Genomic DNA, 25,157 nt, shown 5'->3' on the forward strand with positions numbered 1-25,157 from the left:
TTATGCATGTGACTGTATATCAAGGATGTTTTAAATTTTCCTCCTTAAGTCTCCTTTTATTCAAAAGGCTCAGTTCACACTATTGGCCAGATATATCTGGTAAGAAGCAAAATGACTGGCAGTGCAGAATTAAAAACTTTTATTGTATAAGACAATCTAGCAACCGGAAGCATGAAATACTATGTGCTTGTAGTGGTGATTTTTCTTTTAAATACAAGAAATCACTTGACATGATACATTTTAGTATAAGCCTTTGAAAAGGCTAGGTTTGGTACAGGAAGGTACAGCAGAGAAAGACACAGATAAAGCACACAGCTTATGAGAACAGAATATGTTCTGCATTTCTAGATTTATTTTTATAAGGGGTGGGGAGGACAAAATGAGGGTTGTGAATTTGGGCCTTAGTGTGCAAAGTCAGAACTGCATACAAACAGATGGGTGTGTTCAGTAAATAACTAAGTTGCAGCACTCCAAACAGAATCTTTACATGACTAGTCTGTTTCACTACATTGCATATAAATTGTAGAACTTGTTAGTATTTCCCTCCTTCCTCCGCCTCATTCTTTGTACATGTCATGGTCCCCATTTACATTACCCCTATACCCAAGTATCAACAGTTAGAAGTGATATGCAGGGGGAATGAGGCTTGTGCTATTCCTTTCTTATTTTAAAAGAAGGTTTGAACAATTTTTTTAAAAAAGGTATTTTGCCTTTTCTGCATTATAAATTCAATTCTTGTCAACCCAGGAAGACTAACTGACCAGAGAATGAGTGAGGTTGTGGTCAGAGAGATGCAATCTCTTGGGCCTCTTTCTGAACCATAAAGAAGCAACAGCAACCAAACCATATAGACAGCTCCAATTTATGTGTGTTGCCAGGCCATTCTTCAAAGTCAATGCTGTAGACAGAATTTAACTTTTTCCTGTATGTTAGTACAAGCCCTGGAATGTCCATGATTTTTAACCCATTTATCTGATGTCATTATTATTTAGTTTGTATTGCAGTATTGTCCAAAGGATAGTCACGGGCCCTGCCCCAAATAGCTGTTCAGTTGTGTAGAAGTGGCTTAAAAGAATGGTAGCCAGTAGTTAAAATCATTAAGTTTCAAGGCAAATAGTTGAAATTTCCCCAGATCACCTTCAATCACTAGTATTTTGGTATCTTCCCAACTTTACTAAGAAGGATTGTAAATGTTTTAGGACCTGATCTTTCCTTCCCATAGGAAAAACTCCCAAGAGAAAGAATACTTGTGTTTTTTTATTCTTCTAGCACAGCTGGTCCACCACTTTGTCTCCTCAGGTATATGATAATGGCCTAGGGGAAGAAGCTGATGTCTCTCAACTGATTGGCCAGAACTCCTGTGAGTGACAGAATATCCCCTGTTCATTATTGGATAATCACCAATAGCTCAGTCAAGGGATATTACTAGATTTAGCTGGTGAAAGAGGGGAGTGGGTTGTCTTTTGGATCTTTATAAACTATTTTGATTTTAGTTCAGAAGAAACTCCATACCAGTGGATGCCTATCAAAAGCTCTGGGAAGCCATATATATACTTAAAAACCTGATACCACAGGAGTAACCAAACATCAATCAAGGCAGCAGTGTTTCTTCTTCCCTCCACCCTACCACACCTCATCTGATCGGTCATGTGACCTATAATAGGGCTTTAATCACCAACACCCTACCAGACAAATCCCCCCCCACTGCTGCCTCAGTCCTCCACAAATGCCCACTGAAACAGATGGACTTTTTGTGTGTGCCTGTCACTCTATTTGGGCTTTTTTAGAACAGGTTGAGGAGAGAATATTGCAAAGGAAAGAGACCCTTACAGAGAATGCCTGGTCACTTTTTATTCTAAGGCAGATCAGCATTATTCCCGATCTCAAATGGCAGCGGTATGGTATGGGGAGAGGGGTGAAGATTCCAGGCACTTTAGAGGTCAGACTATATTGTGAACTATTTTCTAAATTAAAAAAAACCCCTCAATGTTTGCCTAAAATGTTGCTGTCTCATTCTTCAGATATTTGGCTGGACCATAGAAGATATAATATTTATTTGGAGAAAGATAAATAAATTATACTAATTATTGTCTTTCTAATTTCAAGGAATGGTTCCAGTGATAGCTACTAGTTTTCCAAAGTTATTGCAAAATAGTATTTCATAATTGGCACTCCCATAAAAAGGTATTGGGGTACATGACAAATACTAGATACTTAGCTGGACATAATAAAAATTAAAAGTATTCTATCTTGGTCATTGGAAGTATGTGTCTAAATTTAAGAAGTGATAACCAGGCAGAAGATAATTCATTACAACTCTACAAATGAAAAATACTTTCTGAATTGAGCCTATTTTTGAATGAGTAAAGTTCTACCACAGTTCTGGGGGGCCTATTCTTTGGATGAACCCATGTAACGTAGGACCTGATCCAAAGACTCCACTCCAAATGGAAAGAGTCCCATTGATTTCATTGGGCTCTGGAGCAGGCCCATAATTCCATAAGAGGAAAATGTACTATGTTCTTATGCACATCTGAAAAAACAGTACTATAATACCATGTATGCAATATACCAAACAAGATTATTTCTTCTAAAATTGACTTAAAATATCTGGATTGGATTTGCTAGGAATATAAGATGTTTTTTCAAACCAAAACACAAAATTTTCCCTTCACATTTAACCTCTATTTGCTTAAAGTGAAGTGCTTTCAAGGCTTGTGATCTAAATAATTGTAGGCATAAAGAATATAATATTTTCATTCTAGCTTAGGGCCAGTTCATACGCCAGGGTGTACATGTGCTAGTTATGGTCATTATGTCAAGTCATATTTCTGCATTTCAGTATCCAGACTGTTACAGCACTATTGTGTGTGTTTGGTATTGTACCTTTCCTCCTCTTTGGTGCTAATGTAAGAGTTGTTCTTGGTTCTATAGTAATTGCAAGCATCAGATTCCGTGTTTCCAACAAATAAAGAAAATTGCTTGAGAATTTTTACAGAAAAATCTCTGTGTGTTATTCATGGCTTTGCTATAGAAACTTGCACTCAAGAGGAGTTGCACAAAGTAAACAGATTACTTTTCTCCGAACAAATCCTCATCACTAGTTGATCCTGTCATTTGGACACTGGTTGACCGGTTGACTAATTTGAAAAGCAAACACCACTTTGACATCTAGAGCTTCCTTGATTGGTTTATGGTCTATCTAGATCAGGTCCAAATAGGAAGAAAGTCTTCAAACTGACAATCGGATACACATTTTTTATTATATGGAAAAGGCTACTGGCAATGAATTCAAGTGTGAAGGCTCAGCAGGAATGCAAGGAGAAGACAATCATTACCTTTTCTTGTGATTTTTGTAGGGTTTTTTTAAAATTAGTCTTATTTCTATAGGTGTAAAGGATTGATTTAGTTTTGCAATACCCAGAGCATGAAAAATTTGATGTTGCCTCTTTAACAACTGTTAAAGTGTCACGGAGTTACCAGGAATAATTGAACATGTGGGAGTTCAGTTATTGTTATTAAAAATAAAGATCCTAGGAAAAAATATGATGTAATGAATGGATGCATGAGGCTAAGACAGCGACAGTTCTGAAGCGTTGTGGTTAATGTTAGCCAGCAGGATAGATTTAAGGTCAGGTTAGCAACAATTTACAGTGATAAAATGCCATTATAGCACTTGAATTATTATACAAGGTGTGTATAAGAGTGAGTGTGGACTTGGATTTTAAAATGAAACAGTAAATGCAGAATGGCAGAATGTAATATCTTAGATATTATTCGGTGTCAAATAGGCACTGTTTGACAAGAATCAGTTCATTGTAAACATAAAACGAGCTGCTGTTGATGTTTTCATTTAATAAACATAAAACCTCTGAAACTTTAAGGTTGAGATTTAAAGAAAATCTCTACTTAAGGCTGCCACCACCTACTTAGCAAATTCTGTTTTGTCTAGGTACGATAGCACATCTGCATTGTGAGTACAAGGTTGTGGAGATGATGTGGTGTGAGGATGAAAGGCTGTCAATTCAGGTCTAAACAGGGTGACCGTATTTCTGTATGCTGAATACAGGACACCTGGTAAAATTATTTATATTCAAGCGAGTTCAACGACAATCAGTCAGAACTATGCAGTACAAACGTTCAAATTAACATTGAGTTGGCTGAGGACCTGTTAAAAAGAAATACTGTGTAGTTGGATTCTTTTTATTTACCTTCTTATCTTTAAGACTGTAGGATTCACACGGGGAGAAGTGACACACACACCCCTCTCCCCCACATACACACCCGGGGAGAGGTGATACACATACACTCCCATACATCTCTGACATGGGGTGACCAACCGACCCTCCCCTCCCTGCCCAATACTCTCCACCTGCCATGTTGGCTGGGCCCCTGGGATGGACCCGCTTCTTGTGCTGCGTCTTCCCGAGGCAACATGTGGGGGTGCACGCAGGATCACATGCCCCCCTTCCCCACATTTCTGCCAGGGTTCAAACCAGAATGTCGCCAGCAGCAGCCTTTGTGCACCATGCAGGAGGAAAGAGATGGGAGCTGCTTCCAGCCACGGGGGTGGGGGAGGGATGACTGGCCCGTGTCTTTGCAGAGCTCAGCTCTTCTCCCCCACTAAATTATATTTTCCATACATCAGAACATCACTGTTTTAAGTTCCAGTGTTTCATAATCAGTCAGAAATGAAAGCTTTATCCCACCAGAAAGGAAGAGGGGATTCCTTATCTTCTAATAGTACACAGCTCCTGTTTCTAGCCCCTAGGACTCAGAGAGATCAAAAACTTCATCCTGTTTCTTGCCCAGCATTGACTATTACCCATGTTAGCCAATGTAATTTTTTGGGGGGCGGGGCGGAGGAAAGTGGGGGGAGTTCCACATGTGAGGAAAGAAGGAAACATTTATATGGATTTGATTTATGTGCTCAAGTAGCAATTGTCTGAAAGCGGATCAGAAGTTTGGAGTGCTACAGGTAGTGTGGGTGGAGTGCAGGGGAGGTGATCATAGGGTATAAATGCAGTTTATCACATGACTGCAATTTATGAGAGATACACACGTGTTGTAATCTCTATCTATATGTGTATACATACACATACAGATTAATGTAAATTCTCAGCTGTTACAATCACAGAGAAACAGCAAACCTAAAAGACAACCAGACTCAAATGTGCTTAACTTTGACATACAGGATCAGGACTATTCAGAGCACTAAGACCACCTGTTTTCAAGCATGCAGTTGCTGTCCCTTCAAATGCAATTTATTGCTACTCCTATAATGTATACATCCCAGAATGCATTTATATCTCAGAAATATCAGAATGTCATGCCATTAGCCTGAATGTTTAACACACCACTGCACAGTGAAAAGCTAGGAATGGTTGTTATTATAAAGGGTGGTGTTCACCCAGAGTAAAATGTCTAAGCTCTTTAGATGGTGTGTAAATCTAAATTTCAGCATGATCTCCAAATCTGAAAGATTGCCAGGTGCAAACTGCCTCTTGGCTTTTATGATTGTATAGCCAAATAAAGGGATGTTTGGTGCATCAAACTCAGATGTGTACTTAAATGAAAAAAGTAAAGTATTGCACATATTGAGTGCATGACTTTCTCTCTCTGACTGTTGTGGGGGGGAGGAAGGAGAGCGAGCGAGAATGACTATGGTCCAGTGGTTTGGGCACCTATCTGGACGGAATCATTCTTTCATTATTTATCCACAGTGAAACAGTTTCAATAGGGGAGATCAAGGGAGCCCCACTTCAGAAAATCCCACAGCTCCCCGGCACACATCACTTACTGTTGATTCTCTTACTCTTGAATTCTATATTAGATCTTGTCTTGACAGATTAATTTATAGTTCTGTGATCAGTTTATCTTTATGGTAACTTAGGTAAAATGATCATAACTTGATCACATTTATAATATGCAAACAGAATAGACTCCAGATCAGAACTATCTATACTTTTGCGCTTTAAAGGGGCCAATTTCACAACGCTGAAAAGTGTTATGATACAAATCAGCTGAATGTAATAAAAAAAATGTGAATGATAAATATGAATACTTTACTAGATTCCTGAAAAGCCACAACTGAGGAAGAAAGCAATACTGGTTAAAAAAAGACCTGGTTTAGAGAGGGAGAGAAGGCAGCTGTAAAACACACAAACAATCACAAATGGAAGAAAGTGGAAGTTGATAGCAATGAATATAAATCAGATGCTAGAAATTGTAGAAAATTGATAAGGGAAGCAAAAGAACACAAGGAGCACTCTATTGCCAGGAGAGTTAAGGACAATAAAGAATTTTCTTAAGTATTTTAGGAAGAAAAGAATCCTAACAGTGGTATTTGTCCATGACTAGGTGGAAATGGTACAATTATCAATAATAATGCAGAAAAGTCAGAAGTTTTCAATAAATATTTCTATTCTGTAGTTGGAAAAAAACAGATGATGTAGTTATATCATATAACACTCTTTCCATTCTACTAGAATCTCAGGAAGATGTTAAACAGCAGCTGTTAAAGTTAGACATTTTAAAATTAGCAGGTCCAGATAACTTTTATCCAAGAGTTTTAAAAGACCTGGCTGAGGAGCTTGCTGAACCATTAATGTTGATTTTCAATAGGTTTTGGAACATCGGGAACTTCCAGAAGACTGGAAGAAGTCTAATGTTGTGCCAGTATTTAAAAAGGGTAAAAAAGATGTAATTTTAGGCCTGTCAGTCTGACATCAATCCCCAGCAAGATAATGGAGGAATAATACAAGACAAAATTAATAAAGAATTAAAGAGGATAACATAATTAATGCCAATCAATGCAGGTTTATGGAAAATAGATCCTGTCAAACTAACTTGACATCTTTTTTGATGATATTGCAAGTTTGGTTGATAATAGTAAGAGTATTGATGTAATATACTTAGATGTCCATAAAACATTTGAGTTGGTACCACATGACATTTTAATTAAAAACTAGAAAGATATAAAATTAACATGGCACACATTACATGGATTAAAAGCTGGCTAACTGATAGGACTCAAAATGTAATTGTAAACAGGGAATCAAACAGGTCTGTGTCTAGTGGGCTCCCACAGGGATTGGTTCTTGGCCCTAAACTATTTAACATTTTTATTAATGACCTGGAAAAAACCAAAATCATCACTGATAAAGTTTGCAGATGACACAAAAATTGGGGGAGTGGTAAATAAAGAAGAGGCCAGGTCACTGATACAGACCTTTCTGGATTGCTTGAGCCCAGCTTACCAAGCAAACAATATGTTTGGTAAGCATAAACCATTGCTTGAGCCCAGCTTACCAAGCAAACAATTTTAATATGGCTAAATGCAAATCTAGGAACAAAGACTATAGGCCATACTTACAGTATGGGGGACTGTAGCTGGGAAAGGGTTGACTCAAAGAGATTTGGGGGTCATGGTGGATAATCCATTGAACTGAAGCTCCCAGTGCAACACTGTGGCCAAAGGAGCCATGTGCAGTGGGGCCAGCACAAGATCTATGGAGTACTTAAATCTTCCTTAAGCCCTTGAAATAGACAGCTTAAGGGTCCATGAGCCTTGTGCTCCCCCTCTGCACAAGGATGAATTGCACTGGGAAGGTCCTGGTCTCCTGTGCCCCCCTCCAGGATTCATGGTTTCTGAGGGCAGAAGCTTGGGACATTTTAAGTGGGGGGACCCTTTGGAATGGAACCTGGGTACAGAACCTCAAGCTTTCTATAGATCAAACAATCCAACGAAAATTCTGCAAGAAGATTTTTGTGGAGTTTTACTAGTCCATCTCCCCCAAATCTCTTCCCACAGAGATTTCCATGAGGGGAGAGAAAGGCAGAGCTAAACCAAGGTTTGCATGGTTCTTATGTTTCATTGCCCTTGTAGTCATAGAAGCAAAGTAAGTTAGATAGCAAACTACTTAGATTGTAAGCTCTTGGGGCAGAGACTATCTTTTTGTTCTATGTTTGTACAGCACCTAGCACAATAAGGCTTCTAGGTGCTATGGTAATACAAATAATAATAATAGTTAAAGGGAAAGGGAGTGTCTTAGTGCATTTTAGGAGTCACAACTGATCATTGGAAACTTGGAAGTTGTCAAACGATGCACATTTCTCAAACTGTCGGCATGAGGTGCACAGGTCTCACAGGTCACATTCAAAAAAGCTTTAACCAATAATCCCTTTGATACATTTGACCCTTATTTTATCTAATATCCACTAAAATAAAGCAAAAAAAAAAAATAGAAGTGGATCAGGAAGGACTGAATTACCTGATTCACACAGTTACCAGTAGGTATCCCCACAAATATCTTCCCAATGTCAGGGATATGTAAAATATTGTCCCTCTCAAAAGGTTCTCGCTAAACGTAATACTTCTTGAGTGAAATGTTAGCCTCCAGTTATCATCGGCTGATGTTGTCTCTTTCCTAGAAGGATTAGTTTGAAGCAAAGTAGCCAAAAATATTCAGCTTATATTGGGGGTCTCAGCTCCACAGTGGCTGAAGGTGGGCCAAAATGGTTCACACGAGTTTGGTTCTCTCACCTATAAATCTTCATAGTTTAATTTATTATCTTGCCTCTAGGTGGTGTTTATGTCTGAGTATTCTTGTATAACTGCAGTGTAAGTTTAACTCAGTAATCACACAGGACATTCTGAGTAAAAAATTCAATCTTCAAGTGGTGTCAGTTAACAATTAGCTGCCTCTCAGGTCAGAAAGAAGTCTCCTGCTACTACTCTAGCACCAGTGCAACTCCATGGGTAGTAGCAACAGAGTGGGAGCACTAGTATAGACAGGGCTTACGTATATTTACCACCATGTCATCTAACCCGCCTCTGAGCATCTTTAGATGACACAGTGGTAAACACACCTATGTTCTATCTAGAGTAGCTCTCAAACCAGCGTAGTTGCACTGCTGCTAGGACAACTATGGAGATTTCTCTATAGTCAGGGACATTGAGTGCTCCTACAATGTGAAACAAAATACAACTCTGGGGCTTTCCTGCATAGGAGGGATGTCATTCTGAAGTGCCAGCACTTCTGTAGAATATTCACACTTCAAAGGCAGGCCACTGCATTCCACCGCTGCAGAGAAGCTGTGCCAGAAAGCAGCACTGAAGGAGAAAATGGCCACACCACATTCTGTGTATGATTTGTCCTGTCTTGACTTGTTTTGCTTTGCCTTTGGATTTTAAGCCCTTTGTCAATAGAATCTATGATCTGTCTGCACTAAATAGTCAAACTGTCGAACTCCTTGCCAGAGGATGTTGTATAGGCCAAGACTATAACAGGTTCAAAAAAGAACTAGATAAATTCATGGAGGATAGGTCCATCGATGGCTATTAGCCAGGATGGGCAGGGATGGTGTCCCTAGCTTCTGTTTGCCAGAAGCTGGGAATGGGTGACAGGGGATGGATCACTTGATGATTACCTGTTCTATTCATTCCCTCTTGGACACCGGGCATTGGCCACTGTCGGAAGACAGGATACCGGGCTAGATGGACCTTTGTTCTGACCCAGTATGGCCGTTCTTATGTTCTTAAACACCTACTGCCAGTATAATCAGAAAGGTGCTACATGATGCCACATTTTCCATGATGTGTCCTCAACTCTGGAATTTGATTTCCTCCTTGAGCCAACAGAGTCTGAGGCTGTTGACTAGCGGGGCTCCCTACAAGCTTTATCTATTTTTAAGGTTTCCCAGAAAGGGGTGGACTAGGAGTTTGCAGGTTTTTTAAAGGGCTGGTCGTATTTAAAAATCCAGAGAGGACAGAGGGCGAGGAGAGTTCTGTCGTTTGGTTTAATCTGTACGATCTGTTTATATTTTAATGTACATCAGCTTTAAGGCAAAAGGACTTTTTAAAAATCCAACTACATACTGCTACACACGCTGTCATACACCCCTTGGAGGCTCCTGGGTATGACAGCTAGCTTCCATTCAGCTTAAACAAGGAACAATTAAATGCTCCTTTGTTGAAACAATGGAAAGCCACCATCCAAAGACTAGACTGCATGCTGACCTGGGCAGTAGCTGGGCCATTTGGTCCACTGGGTTTCCCAAGAGTCTGATAAATGCAGGGGTAGGGTATTGATTTGATTACAGCTGTGTGTCTGTGTGGGAGAGAAGCAACAAAAACACCAGAGAAGCTGACAGAGAAACAGCAGAAAGCCAAGGGCATAGCCAGAGATGCACTTGCAGCATGACTCTGAGAAAAGCTAAGAGAACTTTTGAGTAAAGCACTAGCTGGAAAGAGGCTTGGGAGTGTGAGCAAAAAAACTGTCTCCTGCTGTTTGATTCCTACTGTGTTGAGGGAAACAGAACTATCAGTTCATTCTTTGTAAATTAATAGGATTGTAGCAAAGAATACCCGACTCCATCATCAATTTCTTCTCCTAATGGAAACAACCCACAAGGCCCTGAATTTTGGATAACTATTCAGGTCAAAAGGGGTAACAATAATGTAGGCGAAATCCTGGCCCCATTCAAGTCAAAGAGAGTTTTACTATTGACTTCAGTATGGTCAGGATTTCATTCTGTGTCTATGTAAACTTAGAGTGCTGTATAAGTGAAAATGATTAATAAATCATAAATTAATATTCCAAATTACTTGAAAGACTATTAGCCTTAGTAGGAATTCACTAAAACCATTAACTTAGCATAGAACCCCTGTGTGCACTTTGTACTGTATGGAAGTTCTATGTACTGTAGTTTATAATTCTGCCTGCAGTACACAATATTATTAGTGTCACCCCAGGTTGATATTATAGTTAAGGGACAGTAAAGCACTTCCATTATCATTCCATTTTTCCAGAGGTTTGCTGGAACCTGCTGCAGTTTGCTACAACCTGAACTCTGAAGTCCATAGTCGAGCACCTCATCATTTAACAAAAATTCTATTAAAAAACACACAAGGAAGGGGACTGGGTATCTCACAAAAATGGTATTGAACAAGAGCCTATCGCCAGCAAATCACTTGGTTGAATCTGGCTTAGCTTGTGGCATCTGAAAGTTGTTCCCATCTGATGGCTGTTCAGTGGCCTATATAAAATGAGTTAATGGTCTCAGTCCAGGTATCCACATCACAAAAACCACTGCCACAACTTACACTAATTAAAACCCTTGGTAGCCTTAGTAGGGAGGTAAAGGAACAAATTGGCATGAAGACTAAAATACTCAATCACATAGAGGTGGGGGTCCTCCAGGTCCAGGTTGAGATACATCAGCTGGGTGGGATTGGGGACTGGTAACAGGCAGGGAGTGGGGAAGCTTGCACTGCTGCTGCCTACACAGTAATTGCTACGTGTGGATAAAAGAGTACTTTGGACTCCAGGGATGTCAGTCATTCTGGCCTCTTCCAGGAGAGTTAAATTAGATTAAAATTTTAAACAAGAAATTCCCCTCCCCACCAGTATGATATATTTTAAATAGTATATACCTTCAAATTATATTATGGGATTTATTTGTACTTTGATGCATGAAAAGTCACTCCTGTGTAGTTTCACATTGAGACAAGGCTCTATATCAAACCCAGAAAAGCAAGGACATTCCTAAATTAGGCTAACTGACAGTCCTTAACTCTTCATTGAGCCTAGTATAACATAATACGTTGCTCAGAGATTCCTATAGCACTTGGATGAGAGTAACGTTACTCAGGTAACCTCTGCTTTGAAGTTTCCTTCTCTTGCTGGATTAAATCAAAGGTGAATTTCATAGGGTAATTTATTATAGTTGACACCATAGCACAACATATTCATATCACCACATAAAAGAAAGCAGTTACTTTGGTTGAAACCTTGCCTCCACTGAAGTCGATGGAAAAACTTCCATTATTTCAATGGGGCCAGGATTTCACCTTTGTTAAACTGAATGGCATACCTGTGCTGAAAACAGCATATAGCATTCATATAGACTGTTCTTAGCTGGCTGTAAGTACTGCTAAGGGTCTATTTTCATGCTATGCAAGTGTAGGATCATATATGTACCACTTCTGCAGCAGATCTTCTGCAATTTTCAGATATCTAGAACTAACTTGGCTGAGCTGCCTTTCAGATTATAGTCTAACTGCGTTTATATTGTCCAGCTACAATGTAGCATTCTTATATGTAGAGACAATTTTCATTTATAAACACAATGGGCTGATAGATTTCTTTGTTCTTTCATTCCCTCCACTCCTGATAATCAGTTGTAATTACTACAGTGGCAAGGCAGAAAACTTGATCCTGTAGGATCTCCATAAAGACATCAGCATTTAAGCTTTTGTAATGTCAATCACCACCTCTTTAGTCAATGTTTTATGGCCATGGAAGGATTACAGTAATTGATAATCATGTAACCATGGTAACATTTATTTAGTCATTTGCATTTATTTACTGTGCCTCACTTATACTCTAGGTTTTATATAAAAGAGGCTTCTTTCATATATTAAGAAAGCAGGATGCCCAAACAAGGGCTATAACACTAGATCTTAATAAAGGCCACCTACAATTTCTCAACTCCAAATAATATTACCCCAACCAAGCTCCCTAATTAATCACCCTCAGAAAAGGCTTGGGAAAGGTAATATCCTGAAGTTCACCAAACACACTGATGGAGAATAATGTTAAGGACAAGAATAACCAGTGCCCGTTGAAATCAATAGAAACCCATTTGTCCATTTATTTCAATGGCCTTTGGATCAGGCTCCAAGATATTATTTTAAAATATCTGCTACCTAATAAACATTTAACAGCTACACAGTGTAAGACTCCCAACTAGGACTGCCTGTTTAAATGGTACAAGTTCTGTTCTTTAAGAGGAACCATTTAGCTAAAACTGGTGGAATTACACCCACTCCCCTCACCCACCCACACCTGTTGTGATACTGACAAAAAACTTAGCAATGGCTAGGCAGCTGGTGTACTGTAACCTCTACTTACTTTGTTGACCAGTAATGACACATGATGTTCTTATGCTTCCCGTCTGTTTGTTGCACCTACCTTTTGTCTCTGTTCTTATACTTGATTTGTAACCTTATCAGGGCAGGGACCATCTCTTTGTTCTGTCTTTGTACAGCATCTAGCACAGTGGAGTCCTGCTCTATGGCTGGGGCCCCTAAGCAGTTCTGTAATACAAGTAGTAAACAATCAGGCACAACAACCAAAAAACTGCCAGTAAGAAAATCTCCAATACCTCATATGCTGGAGGAGGTGATGTGTGGGTACTGGCTTTCGGGGTCTTACATCACTGGGTTTACTTTTAACATTGCTCTCTATTCACTCACCATTTTCATTAATAGGAATTTTGCTTCCCAGCAATGCTAGTATCCCACACATCACTCATCAAAATACCACAAAAAGGGGCTATATTTAATGATTCAATATAAATACGTAAGGTAAAGCAGCATCTACTAGTTTGAGCCAGGGTTTTATTTGTCTCTTGATCAGACTTATAGTACTAGCCGCTGAATCAGCCTTTCTGCTGCCATAGCATGGAATGTGAGTGGGGTCACTTTCCTTTCCTCATTCTATACGGTCAGATGGTATGCATAGGAATTTTCCTGCAATACTTATTTGTGTTTCATGGTCACACTTTATCACAGATTACTTCCTCTCTCTTTTAAATGAGGTTCAGAAGGTTGGAAATAACAGAAAAATCCTCCAACAGCGGCAGAGTGTTTTTTCCTTACTGTCCATTTGTTCTGTTGCAAGATTCAACCAGTGTCTTTTGTATGACATAAAGCCCCATGTTTGGCAGCTAGAAGTAGCATAACTTTTTGGGCACCTTGTACAGGACGTATTTTTGGCCATGAACTAGTTTTATGCTACGCCAATAAGATACATATATTGGGTATGCAGTTTTGGTGTGTTTTTGTTTGTTTGTTTTTTTTAAAGAACTCTGTATTGGCCTGTATGAGGAGCTGATCTTTTAAATGGGTGGTATGAGATAGAACACTTCTTCAGTTTCTGTGAATAGCATTGTGGTTTACATCTTCAGAGTACTGTATAAGCATTAAGTAATGAATAGTCCTAAGAGCCTAGGAGAGCACCCACTCCCTGCCTACTGTGGCAAAGAGCAGTCATAGCTTCATTTCTGTTTCCCTCTTAGTTCCATCAATAGTCCTGCAACAGGTCTACTGTCCCACAAGGAAGCCCTCTCTAGTAGCAGCCTCTAGTTCAAACAGCATAAAACAAAAGCATCTTCCACCTCTCTTAAGGTACCCTTCCACTCCGCTCACTTGTAGAGCACTGACCCTCCAGAGTTTCTTCCTGGAGGCCCACATCTTACCCAAACCACTGACCTTCAGGGCTACTTTCCCAGAGTCTTTCCCCCAGGTCTGGTTCTCTCCAAACTAGATCCTTATTCCTAGTCTATATCCAGGTTGCCTGCCTGCGGGTTAGCCTTGTCCCATGCCTGACACAGGAGCCTACTACCTTTTCCCTTCAGGTAAGTCACAGGACACAACTTCTCTCCACAACCGAGCTTTTCCAGTCCTTTACGGAAGTCACCCAACTCTTCCTCAGCGGTGTCTGATAATTTTAATTGAGCCATCTGATCCTCAGATAGTCAGGATCAGCTGGGGATTGGTTATCTGATCATCGCAAGCCAGGCTGAGCCTAACTTGCCTCAAAGGTAGGGTGACCAGATAGCAAGTGTGAAAAATCGGGACAGGAGGTGGAGGTTAATAGAAGCCTATTGTGACAGGCTGGGTCACAGAAACCCGCTTGGGACTGCCACCTGATGTGCCGGGACTACCTCTGAGCCCCTTTTCCCTGGCAGCTTGGGACTTCAGTACCTTGCCTGGTTGTGTCAGACATGCTAGCCTGCTACAAACACAGACCCAGGTCTGAACCATGTTCCCCAAAAGCTGCAGGCTTCCCTGAAAACAGCTTAAGAAGTGCTCCTGTCTCCAACACCCAAATACCCAGTTCCCAATGGAATCTAAACCCCAAATAAATCTGTTTTGTTCTGAATAAAGCTTATACAGGGTAAACTCATAAATTGTTAGAGAGAGATATGATAGAGAGATATGCACAGCTGTTTGTTCCCCCAGGAATTAATTGCTTACTCTGGGTTAATTATTAAGTAAAAAGTGATTGTATTACATATAAAATGTAGGATTTAAGTGGTTCCAAGTAATAACAGACTGAACAAAGTAAATTACCAAGCAAAATAAAACAAAAACACGCAAGTCTAAGCCTAATACAGTAAGAAACTAAATGCAGGTAAATCTCACCCTCAGAGAGGTTACTATAAGCTTCTTTTACAAACTAGACTCCCTCCTAGTCTGGGTCCAGCAATCACTCACACCCTGTGGTTACTGTCCTTTGTTCCAGTTTCTTTCAGGCATCTCTTTGGGATGGAGAGGCTATCTCTTGAACCAGCTGAAGACCAAATGGAGGGGTTTCCCAGGGCCTTATATAGTCTGTCTTGTGGGTGGAAACCCCTTGTGTTTTCCTATGCAGAATCACAGCTACAAGATGGAGTTTTGGAGTCACATGGGCAAGTCACATGTTCATGCATGACTCAGTTCTTTACAGGCTGAAACCATTACTTACATGTTAGTTTGAACGTTCCCAGGAAAGCTCAGATGTGGATTGGCATCTCTCAAAGTCCATTGTCAGCTTAAGTGTTTCTTGATTGGGCACTTATTGAGAATAGTCTTTTCTCAAGAAGCTGACCAAATGCTTCACTGAGGCTACTTAAAATCAAACTAGTACATAGCCAATATTCATAACTTCAAATACAAAAATGATACACACCTACAGACAGCATAATTATAACCAGTGAACTACAATCTTTCGATAGAGACCCCACTTGGCCTCCTCTGTACAAGACCAAGTGCAACAATGTTCTATACAGTCACAGTTCCTGTCAATAACATCACACCTGTATAAGAAAAAGCCCCAAATAACAGGACTGTCCCTATAAAATTGGGACATCTGGTCACCCTACTCAAAGGGCCAGTCAGCCTGTGACAGACTCATTTGAGCTAAGTGAGGATAATTATTATTATCATCCTCAATTTACAGATGTAGAATATGAGACTGGGTGGGATTTTCTAAATCACCTAACTGTCTTTGGAGCACAAGGCCCGCTGATGTTTCCTATACAAGTTGAAATGGGCCATGTGCTCCTAAGTCACTTAGGCACTTTTGAAAAATCCCATTCTAAATGACTTGCCCAGTGCAGGGAATTACTAGCAGAGCTGGGACGAGAACTGAGGAGGTCCTGTTTGCACTGCCACACACATTCCTCTAAACCACACACTCTGCTCCTTTTATAGGTCATGTCTTGGTTGATGATAACCTGGTCTCTGTTATCCACACCTTTGTCACTTCTCAGATGGATTATAGCAATGTAATACACCTGGGCATGAAGCTTTCAACACTTAGGAAACTCCAACTAGTACAGAATGCTGCAGCACATCTTCTCAGCAACACAGGCTACCATGAACAAATCACCCCTGCCCCGTGCTCTCCACATGAGCTTTCCATAAAATTTTGAAGCAAGATCAAGGTTCCAGGTATGGCCCCACAAAGATACTGAAGCACCTAACCCTCACACTGTTTTTAGGTGCCACTGCAATCCACAAAACTGCTGCTTGGCTGCTGCCTATCACCATAGGCGCCTAAACTCGCTCAGCACCTACGTTTTTGCAGTAATAGTTGCCAAGGTGCCTAAGTTCCTGCCTCTCAGCATGAGCACTGCTGCCTCCCTCTAGGCACCTATCGCCTGCCTAAGCCCCAACGAGCAATCCATGAACCAGAGAAAGACAGATGTTCACCTACCTGTCTCATGTGTAGGGCGCAATCTAGTAGGCATTCTTAGAGGCCACCTAACTTCACACAAAACAGGAGACAACCCTCCTTCTAACCCAGTGGTTAGTGCACTCACCCAGGAGGCAGAAAACTACAAGTTCAAGTCCCCATTGTGCCTGATGAGGTGTTCAATTGTAGTTTTTGTAGGCCACCCCAACATTTTATGCACTATTTCCTTTTCTGTTAACTTGTTCTTCTTAAGGTTTTTATCCTTATCTACAGTTATCCTAATCCCACTCAGTATTTCTTTTTCCCTTACTGTCTATGAACTACATTGTCCCAGTACAAGAAAACTCACAGTAAGTGGCTGTGCAGAGAAAAACCACCTCTTCATGGAAGTATTGTGCCTCAGTGAAAATTATAAATATATAGCAACACATACATATATGGTTTTTAATCTCCCTCCCCAACCCAGACCCTCCAAAAACAAGAGATTCCATTGCACATGCTTCTAGTGAACAAACACCATATGACAGGTATGTAGTTGAGTTGCTCAACGTGAAAATGGAAGGCACTCGCATACTATGGTGAGGAGCACAGTATAAGAACCTATATAGAACAGATAGACTAGAACAGTCTGGGATATTTTGCTCTGTATTAATGGCTAAATAACTTTACAGGTCATCAATCTGGCCTCAAATTAATTGCAGGGGCAAAATTGCAGCGATTCACTCTGATTGCTAGACCTCTCAGGGTTGATTTTTAAAGGAACTTCAACTTAACCTCCAGTTTTGTGCCCACGGTTAACTGTGGATACAAATCCAAGAATATAGGCATGCAGCTACCTGATTTGTACATGCAGGTCAAGTAGCCAGATATCTAAATAATAGCATTTACACCGGTAACTACAGAAGGCTGGAAACTCAGTTTTACATGACATAAGGTCCTTCTTGATGTAAAACATGGCTGGAAATGGAGGTACTGTCCTGAAATACCAGGAGAAAAGCTACCTCTAACCCAACCCAGAAAGTATTGGAAATTTTGGTGTGCTGGTAGTTAGAAAAATACATTTTTTCATAAATATAATTTGGCCTGTATTCAGTTCCTAGCTTCATTTATGTTGGATGGATCACATCCTGCTGACTTTTGTCAAGCAACTAAGCTCAATGGATTTGACCCTTTGTGGAATTTTGAAAACAATCTATAATACCTGGGATACTTAGAAGTAACGATTTTATAAGGATTTTGTGACCCATATCAATGTCCAACAGCTGTCTCTCTTTATATTTATTTAGGAAACCACCAGGCTTCTGATGAAGTCAATGAAAATTGTCTACGGGATTGTCTATGCAAACATTTAGTTCATAGCATGCTGGGGTGTGAATCTACCCCGCACTAGCCTGCCACGGACTAACTGTCTGTGTACCTTGCTGACATGCATTAGCAGTTGGTTAATGGGTGTCAGCAGGGTGCACCTGGACAATTAGTCCATGGCAGACTAGTGTGAGGTAAATTTACACCCCACCTTACAGTGAATGAAATGTTTGCATAGGCAAGCCCTAAGAGTCTGATTGAATTCCTACTAAAGCCAATGGGAGTCTTTCCATTGATTTTAATGAGGTTGGATCAGGGATTTAATTACAATTTAGATGATAAATCAAGATGAATCTAAAAATGTGTTTGATACCTTTCAAAAAAAATCAAATAAACTTTATACTACCAACAGCAATTGCTCCATATATGTTTTACAACCTATGGAATAAATTAGGGAAGTACATTAAAACAATTATCTAAATAAATGTTTACACAGAAGGAAGTACAATTTACCTTAAAGCGACTACAGGAGAGCAAATGAATAATGTATGTTTTACCAACTCTGTGATTAATGTATATTTGCAAGACTAACCAGTTACAATCTACAGTGTCAATAGGCCTCATTTTGAACTGCTCTCGTCTTAGATCAGTGTTTCATGTTAAGAATGAACTGATGATACATATCTGAATATCCCTTGTCTGATGGTACAAAACTTTTATATAGTTTAAATGAATAATAATACTCGTCACTTAGATAGTGCTTTTCATCCTTAAACCTCAGTGCTTTACAAAGATGGGGTAGTGTTAGGGCTCCTCTACATGGCAATTTAGTGCATAGCAAGCTGGGGTATAAATCGACAGTCCACTAACCTCCTGCACACTAAGTGACCATGTGGACCCTGCAGCTGCACACTGGGTCTATCGTGCATTTTGATCTACTGCTATGGAACTTTGTGTGTTCCAGGTTAGGTTATGAATTTACAACCCAGCTTGCCATGCACTAAATTCCCATATAGACATACCCTTAGTCTCCCTGTTTTTACAGATGTAGAAAATAAGGCTCCTGTATTTTGGATCACAGGACCATCAAACTTTGGGAAAGCCTGAATTCAGATCCAAACCCTGCAACTGGCCACTTTCTCTAGAACTGATCAAATCAGAATCTTCATCCAAATACTTCTGAACTTTGGCAAAGTTCAGATCTGAACCTGATCTTTGTAACTTGGACCAAGCTCTGATTTGTAAGGGAAATGTTGAAGATTTTCAGGTGACCGAGAAGTTACTGTAGCAAGGTCATTTGCAGGTAGTGAGCCCAATGGTATTCAGCGCACTGCCGCTCAGTGCATGGTAGCAAGTGTAACCATATAATTTTGGAAGTCCGTTTCTCATGGCAAACTCCTAGTTCCTGTTGTTTCAAGATCTATTAACTGATGTTAAGCACCAATTCTCCTGCACATAGTTAGCATAGGGTGACCAGATAGCAAGTGTGAAAAATCGGGATGGGGGTGGGGGGGTAATAGGTGCCTATATAAGAAAAAGCCCCAAATATCAGGACTGTCCCTATAAAATTGGGACATTTGGTCACCCTAAGTTAGCAGGAGAATGTAAGTGGGTAAGTATGATGTTTGGCTGGGGGCAGAGGCAAATTAGCCACTGGGCCAACGGGGCCTGTGCCCAGGGCTCCTGGCCAATCGGGCGCCCCTGCGCCCCGCTCCCCAGCAGTAGTGCCAGGCAGGCAGAGTGAGGAAAGCTCCTGTGCCCTGACCCCATTTCCCTGGCAGGAGCAGGGAGGGACGGGAGGGGGGACTGCAGATGGAAGAGGTGGCGAAGGGCCCCCACTTGTCCTGGCCCAGGGCCCCACCAAACAGTAATTGGCCTCTGGCTAGGGGGCAATGCAGTCTTTCACATAAAGAGCAAGTAGTGAAAGCAACTGTTTGTCAGTGAGACTGTGACAGCGAGATTAGGATCACAGTAGAACAGGCTTTGACTGCAACATATTCTACAGGAATTGCTTACTTTTATGCGCAGGAGTTATACCATCATTAGAATTACTTACATGCACACAATATCCAGGCATGCTGGGTGCCCTGCCCTCACCTGGGTAACTGGTGCATCCAGCTTTCATTTGTGCTCCCTTCATAACATTAGAACTTCACCTACAGAGATCATGTGTCTTATTGACAGTTCTTGGGCCAATAACTAGTCTCACTTTACTCCTTTGCTATTTAACCACCAGCCTTTCTCAAGTTTGTAATCTGTGAGCAGTTTCCAGTGATTTTTTAATAAAACATCGCTCTCTCTCTCTGACTCTCTCCATCTCCTGCCCTGTTCATTCTGGTTTCTGGGAGGAGTCCTGTCTGGGTTCTGTCAGTGATCACAGCGCTTTCTGGTTTCCTGATTTCTCTCCTGGCTTCTTCCAGTATTTCTCCTCCTTCTTATGGAAAAATGTTTATTTAGTCATCTGTTCTTCATCAGCCGTGGTGGCCTCTGAGGCATAACACTCAGTTAATTATTTTAGTAATCTCTAATGTTCCTGTCAATGTATTACCCAAGCCAAGTTTTGGAGGCCTGTCTTTTCTGGGCTGGGCCTCATTGATTTTGTGCTTTAAATAGTTTTTGTAGTTCATCCCATCTTGTGCAATGTTTCCTTTATCGTTTTGCTTTTCTTAGTGTTTTTATCCCAATCCCAATCTATAATGACCCTAATCGCACTCAGTACTTGGGTTTCTGTTACTTTTGGTGAACTACATTATCCCAATCGGAGAAAGCTCACAGTAAGTGGCAGTGCAGAGACAAACTACCTAAGCATGGAAGTATTGTGGCTCAGTGAGACACACTAGAGAGGTGGGCTAACAGCAGCTATACTAGCCTGTACCAGTTCTGATGCTCAGGACAGTGCAAGGATGGCCATTGTACTTTGCCTCTGACTGTGTGTACGAGGGAGGAGACAGACTTTTTACCCAACCACCATTTGAACACTTATATAAGGACCAGTAAAAACCTGGCCCTATATTTTTTTTCCTTTTGGGCCCCTGCACTCCAGGCTATATTATAATTTTCACTAATACTTTTTCCTATCAGTTCCCCCATCTGCTTATATAACAGGGCTGTTTCAAAAATTTTTGCTGGTGCTGTACAATTGCCTGTATGCTTGTCCCTTCTTCTTACAGACTGATTTACATTAGGGTTGGCTGAAAAATTTCCAACATAACTTGTTTTTTGAGAGAAAATTGGTTTTTCATTTAAAAACTTCTTTTTTTTTTTTTTTTCAGGAAGTGTCTGCATTCCACATAGAAATTCAGCTTGTTCAGTGGAAAATTTCCAGGGAAAGTATCCCCCGCTATTTTGTGCGCAGCTCTAATTTACGTTTTCTCAGCCACTACTCTGGTGAGCCTATTGTTTAGATGTAGGGAACCCCACTTGTTTGAAATTGATCTATTTCATAGAGAATCTCAGCGCCACAGGAACTGAAAAATCTTCTACTTGCATCATTTTTTAGTCACATATCCAGGTTCCTACTCTGCTGTTGTGATTCTTGGCCATGAGGATTTACAGTACTGATATTACTTTTAAAGTTCTGGTCCCATCCTACTGCCCTCAGTAGATCTGCCTGATGGAAGTAAGCAGAGAATTTGTCTAATTTATTTCCAAATTCTACAGCACTTTGCATGATCTCTTGCAGTCTAATGAGAAAAAAGTACACTGCAGAGTATGCTTCTCTGTTAAATTAGAGATCGGGATAATAATGCACACTTTTATTTTCTCACTCTGGTGGTGGATGCCCATGGAGTGGTGCAACTTTTGCGGGACGTGCTAGTGCAAAAGACTAAATAAGATAACAATGGGACATTTGTAGTTTATATACATAGGCCTCAGAACTTTAGATGTTTTTGCAAGATAAAACCTCCTTATGATAAATGTCAACAGCAACATTCAAAAAAGGACATGTGTAAAGAGAACCCACCTCGGTATGGGATCAGATCTTGTTTTTGTGTGGGATAGTGAAGTTCCACTGGAGGGGGACAGACAGTATCTCAAACAATTAGGAAGATTGTATTTGCCACTGTGGAGTCGAAGGCATTCACTTATCTTTCTCTAGCCAGCCAAGCAGCTGTACAGCCTATGACCTTACACTCCCTGGAGGGAGAAAAAACAAACCAAGAAATGCAAATGTTATTTCAAACATTTTCATTTCTTACCTAGCTGCGTAAGCTATGCCATTGACCTTAGATACTACATTTGAAAACATAAGTACTTATGTACAGACACCTTCAAACATCATGCTACCTCCTCTGCTGTGTCAACTGGACATTCATAGGAACTAACATATGTAGAATCAAGAGCAATGAGTGGGTTCCTGCATGTTCTATGCGATTAAAGTGTCTGAAGGCAAGGCAGACAATAACTGCGTTAAGTAAGAGCTACACTGAACTGCACGTAGGGGAAAGGAGCCTCCATTGGACTTGACTCACAAAACACTCTCGCAGAATAACAAAGATAACATAATCACTTGTCCCAATTTAGATATTTCCAGTAATCACTAAATTCTAAAAATCCCTTACAACATTTCCATATGGAATGTACCTAGTTTTCTCATGGTATTCTCACATTTCAAACAGGTAGCCTTTGTAACATCCAGCTGTCTGTGGCACAGGCAGTAATCTGTATTGATACTTTCTGTATATGCTGTTTGAGTTCTCAAGTCAAGTTTCTTGCCAATACAACCCCTCTTCCCCCAAACAAACATACTGGGTTAGTCCAATGGTCTGTCTAGCCCAGTATTCTGTCACTAACAGTGGCCAGTGCCAGGAACTTCACAGGGAATGAACAGAACAGGGCCATTTTGTGTGATCCATCCCCTGTCGTCCAGTCCCCACTTCTGGCAGATGGAGACTCCTGGAGCACAGAGTTTTGTCCCTGACCATGTTGGTTAATAGCCACTCATGGACCTACCCTTCATGAATGTATTTAATTATTTTTTGAACCCAGTTATACTTTTGGCCTTCACAACTTCCCATGGCTACTAGTTCCACAGGTTGTCTGCATTTTGTGAAGAAGTACTTCCTTGTGTTTGTTTTAAACCTGCTGCCTATTAATTTCCTTGGGTGACCTCAAAACAAAACACCTAACCACATAGACAAAAACAAAAAAACAGCATTAGAGAAGTTCTTATTAAAGTCTGAAAAAATATAAAGGGAAGTTTACAATTTCATACTCTAATTCTCAAACTTGCATTATCAAAAGGACTGATATCAACTATAAGCACTAAATATAGATCTGAACCTAATTTCAAATTCTAACATCCTTGAACTGCTGGGCAGTTCAGATTCAGATATGAGCTTCACTGCTAGGCCCCTCTCTATAATGGGCTTAGTCAAAATCTATAATCCAAATATCTCTGAGCTTTCTGGCCTGGGTTTATGTCTAAAAGCCCTTCAGTCGCATTTCTTCCACTACAATAGAACCTCAAAGATACGAATACCAGAGTTACAGACTGACTGGTCAACCGGACACTATGTGAAACTGGAAGTAACCAATCAGGCAGCAGCAGAGATTAAAAAAAACAAGCAAACAAGTACTGTACTGTACCTGTATTGCATCTTACAGGTAGGCACATCTGGGCTGCCTGCCTCCACCCCACTCCCAGCCACTTACAGCAAGATGTTGGGGCTGCCAGGCCAAGGCATATGGTTGCCAACTTTCTAATTGCACAAAACCGAACACCCTTGCCCCGCCACCTTCCCAGAGGCCCCAGCCCTTCTCTGAATCCCCAACCCCCATTCACTCCAGCCGCCCTCCCTCTGTTGTTCACTCTCCCCCACCCTCACTCACTTTCACTGGGCTGGGGCAGGGGGTTGAGGTGTGGGAAGGGATGAGAGCTCCAGCTGGGGGTGCGGGCTCTGGGGTGGGGCCAGAAATGAGGGGTTCAGGGTGTGGGAGCAGGCTTTGGGCTGAAACAGAGGGTTCATGTGCAGGAGGGGGTGAGGGCTCTGGCTGGGTGCAGGCTCTGGGGTGGGGCTCAGAATGAGGGATTTGGGATACATGAGGGGGCTCTGGACTGGGGCCAAGGGGTTTGGAGTGCTGGAGTGGGCTCAGGACTAGGGGTTAGGGTGCGGGAGGGGCTGTGGACTCCATCTGGGGATGTGGGCTCTGGGCTGGGGCTGGGGATGAAAGGTTTGGAGCACAGGAGGGGGTGCGGGCTGCAGGCTCTGGGGGGGGGGAGGCCTCAGGGCTTAGGCAGAGGGTTGCAGTGCGGGCTCTGGGAGGGAATTAGGATGTAGGAGGAGGTTCTGACTTGGGGCAGCAGGTTCAGAGTGCGGGCTCCGGCCAGGCGGCATTTACCTCAGGTGGCTCCCAGTCAGCGGCACCATGGGGCTAAGGCAGGCTCCCTGCCTGCCCTGGCTCTGCGCTGCTCCTGGAAGTGGCTGGCATGTCCAGCCCATAAGCAGAGGCATGACCAGCAGGCTCTGCATGGTGCGTGCTTTCCATGCTCATAGGCGCCACCCCCACAGCTCCCATTGGCCATGGTTCCCGGCCAATGGGAGCTGCAGAGCCGGTGCTCGAGGCGGGGGCAGTGCACGCAACTTCCCTGGCTGCCCCTGGTGGCCACTTCCAGGAGCCACGCAGAGCCAGGGCAGGCAGGGAGTCTGCTTTATCCCCGCTGCGCCTCCAGCTGGACTTTTAACGGTCCAGTCAGCAGTGCTGACCAAAAAGGGACCCTGACGGCTCCAACTGGGCATTCCAGTTGAAAACCAGATGCCTGGCAACCCTACCAAGGCAGCCAGAGACAGCAGAGCAGGAGCGATGCTGGGGTCTGCACAGCTTTCACTCTTTCCTCTCCCTGGTCGGGAAGGGGACGTACTGTTTTTACCCTCCTCGGCCCCGCCGGGAGGGGGCGATGCTGTTTTTACCTCCCCTCCCACAGGAGGGGAGATATGCTTTTTACCCACACACACCCATACTGTGCCTAGAGGGACAGGGACACACACACACACACATACACACCCCCCTCCCACCCCCCCACCCACCCCCGCCTGGAGGGGGACAAGCTTGCAAACTCATGCAGGGGCTGAGTAGATTGCTCAGCTGCTGCTGAATCTTGGC

The 25,157-nt window shown here is 41.7% G+C and overlaps 1 protein-coding gene across 1 annotated transcript in view; it reads right to left on the reverse strand.

The window, feature by feature from the left end:
- LOC119567061 overlaps positions 1-25,157 on the reverse strand; it is a 72,188-nt gene that overhangs the window by 4,704 nt on the left and 42,327 nt on the right. Inside the window, exon 3 of the transcript XR_006283915.1 lies at positions 12,978-13,102. The gene's annotated coding sequence lies outside the window, so the exon portion shown is untranslated. The remainder of the gene's footprint in view (positions 1-12,977; positions 13,103-25,157) is intronic.

Source organism: Chelonia mydas, chromosome 9, assembly GCF_015237465.2.
Source record: "Chelonia mydas isolate rCheMyd1 chromosome 9, rCheMyd1.pri.v2, whole genome shotgun sequence".
NCBI lineage: Eukaryota > Metazoa > Chordata > Testudines > Cheloniidae > Chelonia > Chelonia mydas.